The sequence below is a fragment of the Triticum dicoccoides genome, chromosome 7A (genome assembly GCF_002162155.2).
Source record: "Triticum dicoccoides isolate Atlit2015 ecotype Zavitan chromosome 7A, WEW_v2.0, whole genome shotgun sequence".
NCBI lineage: Eukaryota > Viridiplantae > Streptophyta > Magnoliopsida > Poales > Poaceae > Triticum > Triticum dicoccoides.
This window is the reverse complement of record NC_041392.1, coordinates 3,054,007-3,058,546: the sequence shown is the minus strand read 5'-3', so window position 1 is coordinate 3,058,546 and position 4,540 is coordinate 3,054,007.

The window sequence follows — 4,540 nt, the reverse complement described above, 5'->3', positions numbered from 1 at the left end:
GCCCCGCCTGTAGGCATGTCCCGTCGCGCATGTGGGTGAGCGGACTGGCCCGACCGCTTGTTGCCACGTGACGGCCCGAAACGGGCGGCGGCCTGGAAGCTTAGCTGGTACGCCAATGGGATCCCGCCGAGGGGTTCAAAAATTTTGGACGAGTCAAATTGGGTGAGTCCGACTCCTACTAGTCGGCCCGGCAGAAGTCGAACGAGGTTTTCACCTCAAGCACTCGGAGAAAGAAACTGCTGAGGCTCCTCGGCTGATCATCCACAATGCCTCATCAGCTTCGGGGACTACTATCGGAATAATGGGCCACGGGTAGGCTAACCCGGGGCCCAGAACCCTTTTCAAGACATCGGGGCTGACTGCGCCCCTCAAGACTCCAGATGAAGAGCCGCCTTCTGGAGGCCGGCTGAAGGAACACTCGACTGCCCGCATGCGGCTGAGTCTTGGAGGCGAGGTCAAGACCGGCCGACTCCCGCCTGGCGGCTTCCAGAGAAGCCGGCCACGGGGAGTCGGCCCACGGCACCAACAAAGTCCATGCCCTCATTTGGGGGGATGGGACGGGGAGTGGCAATAGTGAAGCCCACTCCCTCCCCTTTTCAGGGGATGGCTAGGCTACAGTGCGTTGTACCAACGGAGATCTCCGTCTGGCGCGGCACTGTTGCCATGCCATCCCTGACATCAGCAACAGTGGGTGGAGTCCTGCACCTACGACGGCCTGACAGTACGGTCCACGGGTGTTGGGCCCTACTAGTCAGCGAGAGTCCAGAAGACGGCAAGAGCGCCACCAGTCGGACCCGTAGGGAGTCGGCCTGCCCCTCCCACGGGTCCCATGCGCCATTAACTAGACGAGACAGGGAGTGGCTACAGTGATCACCCGCCAGGCGGCGGGGCTGTAGCCATGACCCCATGACCAAGCCTGCGTTATTAGAAGCACGGATACAGTAATCAGCAGCCGGCAAGACCCGCAAGCGGCGGGTATGGCCTGTCGGCTCTGTACCGGACCAGTCGGCGAGGCCCACCAGTCGGCGGGCCCCAGTAGTCAGCAGAAAAGCCGGCAGGCGAAGAGACTGACGGCTGGGCCCTGCGCCCAGACGGTTTACCATTGTACCCCTAGGGGTAGGCCTATATAAACCCCCCAGGGCACCCATGCAAAGGGTTCTGACCCATTAGACCTAGACCAGATCATAGAGGAAGAAGAGAGCTAGCTCTGCCTTCTCCTACTTCCAGCATACAGCTCGAGGAGCGCTCTTGTACTCACTTTGCCTTAGTGATCATGCGGAGACCCCGCAGAGCAGGACTAGGGGTGTTTTCTCCTAGGAGAACCCCGAACCTGGGTAAAGTATGCCGGCGTTCGTGTCTACGCCTCATCTCGCTTCCGGCACGGCGATGTTCTACTCGCTCCCACCAAGATAAGCCATCCATTGGCATATGTCGCATCCAACCCCCGACACAATTCTTAGGCCGGTGGCACATGTGGTGACTTACCTTTTTCTTTGCGGGTCTTTTTTACCGACTCTTGGCGATCTATTTTTCGGTTTTGTTCCATTCGTTTTTTAACTTCATTTTTTCCATGATGCATCAAAATATTTGAATCATATGAATATATTTTTCCAGTTGCATTAACACTTTGAAAATTGCATGAATTCTTTTTGATATTGTATTGAAAAACTGTCCATCATATACATGAAATCTTATATTATTTACTAATTGAAAGCACCATAGGCGACACCACGTTAATCCTAGGAACTAATAACTTTTAGCCATCCGATTAATTTTCTGAGTGTCTATGGCCGTTGGATGAAACCTCTCCTATCCCACATATGCCAATCGTCATCCCCTTGGACTCTTTGTATTTCCCACGAAAAGGAAAAACAGAAACCTCTCCTATCCCATGTACGCCAAACGTCCTTCACTTGGTCTCTCTCTATTTCCCTCGAAAAGAAAAAATAGAAACCTCTCCTATCCCACGTACGCTAATGGTCCTCGCCTTGGTCTCTCTATTTCCCACGAAATAGGAAGTAGAAATCTGAAATCTCAGCGTCTCTCGCTACCAGGGAGGACGGTCCTACAGATCTTTCCAGGTGTTAAAACCATCGTTCAGCCCACGAATCACAAGGATGATTACGAGATATTTTTGGTCATCTAATTGCCCTGGAGACTCCAAGGAAAGGATCAGACAGAGACATCTTTCGTACCGTCAGCCGGAAGCCTGTACTCAACTGCAAAACAAGGTTCACTAATCTCGGGTAAGCATTATCCTAGATGATAACCCAGTTGTTTGGATGCGACCAATGCTTAGTTTATTTTAATTGTACGTATAAAAATTGTGCATCACATGATTTCTCGTTTCCCAGGTCAAATCAACTTATGGAACAGAAGGTAAAGAAAAGATCATATTATCAGTACTGGTATACGCGCGTGTCATTGCTAGCAAGTTAATCTGGAGCTCTGATCAGTGTTTTATCACCATTTGCAATATTATCAGATTTTGAGTCATATGGTACAATGTTGTCCGGTGTGTCTCAAAAACATTTTTTTATCCAGTGTTTGGATTTGTTGAGACTACTTCTACTGTTTAAATTTCAATTTTTTTGTGACTGCTCTCCAGACCCCCGTTCATACATTAGTTCATCTCATCATGGTGGCATACAGTTAGGCTGTATTCAATAATTCTGTATGTATTTTTGATAGAATGAGGCATCAATGATTTTAGGTGTTCGACGCATGCCCAAAATCATAGGTTTCCATTCCCCCGTTTATTAAGTGTATCCATATTAATTCAGTGGAATATATATTTCTACCTTAATTTAATTTGGACATGTCGCATAAACTCTTATTTTCAGAGTTGCCATAACTATAACAAGGAATACAAGGGTTGGGTCAGTTAGGAGAAGGAGGATTTTGGCTCCCTTGACCTGCGTGTTGCACCTGGCATTGTGTGATCCTAATGAACCTATTTGTGGAGCTATGAAGTTCTCCCTGTTGAAAATATATAATAAGATGGAATGATATATATACCAACATATGGCAGAAACCATCTACTATGTCATTGTATTTGCCAAACTTCGATATGTTGTTTCTTTGGGTTCAAAGAATTCTTCAGCTTTTGTATGGGACATGCAGGCCAGCAAAGGAACATCGTAATAATAGAGAAACTTATACTAAGTTACAAGTTGAACCTCATATGCGGTTGGCCAACTTTTATTTCTTACGCATACTTACATTTAGGATCACAAAGATGTAGGTCAAGGGAGTGGCCAGCAGAGTGATTCTTTCAAATATATGACACTTCTACTTAATAGTTTGTTTCCACATTATATTAGTATAATGCAATAATGCAAAACTACATAAAAATACCTAGCCCGTGCAGTGGCACGAGTTGATGACTAGTTTGTCTAATGTTCATTAACTAAAAGGTCACCATGTATTTTAAAATATTCATCGGGTGATGTAAAACGCTCGCCACATATTTGAATAATATTCACTGAGTATATGAAAAATAAAAATCATGTACTTGTACAAAACTAATAATCATTGAGTATTTAAACAAACATTATTTGTGAAAATAAACATTCTATAAAAAGCATTCACGGTGTAGTAAATAGATGTGCAACATGTTGACAATTGTTCATCTTGTGTTAACAAATAATTTGCCAATTTTAAAAATTCAAAAATTACAAAAAAAATATTTAAAAAATATTTCTCAAAATTATATAATCATGTAGTTAAAAAATTTATCCAAAAACTGCACAGGGGGCGCTTTTGGGCAACCCCAGTAAGAGGGTGGCTGCTCGGTCTTGCAATAAGCAAGACACAATATTCTCAAGGAACAAAAATGACAGGCTGATGAGGCCGTCGGCCCATGCCGTGGGTAACTGACTCGTGCCGTTTTCTCTTTTGGTTTCGTTCCCTTCGCTTTTTCACTTAATTTTTTCCTGAACAAATGTGAATGTTTTTTTAATTAGATGTGAGCAAATGTGAATTATTTGATTTTTTTACAACACATGTGAACAAAATTTTCCAGTTGCAAAATTTTCTAGTTGCGTGAAAACTTTAGGAAACTCTGTGAACAAATTTTGTAATAATATTTACTTTTCTGAAAAAGTGTTCATCATATATTTTAAATTTATTCAATGCATATTAAGAAAAGGTTCACTATGTATTTTAAAAAAATATTTGAATAATTATCACCAGGGATATGAAAAACAAAAATCATGTACAAAACCTAATGTTCACCGAGTATTTAAACAAACATTTTTTGAAAAGGTAAATATTTTATAAACATTTAAAGTCATTTTGCATGTTCTTTTTAATAATGTCCATGGTATTATTGAAACCGTTCAAACATTTTGAAGAAAAAGCTCACCTTCTATCTGAAAATGTTCAGTGTGCATTTTACAAAATGATCAACATGTATTCAAAAAAATTGTTCCATGTGTATCTGAAAAATTTCCAACATGTATCTAAAAATGACCAGTGTACATTTGGAAAATGTTCAACATGTATTTCAAAGATTTCATGTGCATCTAAAAAATGTTCA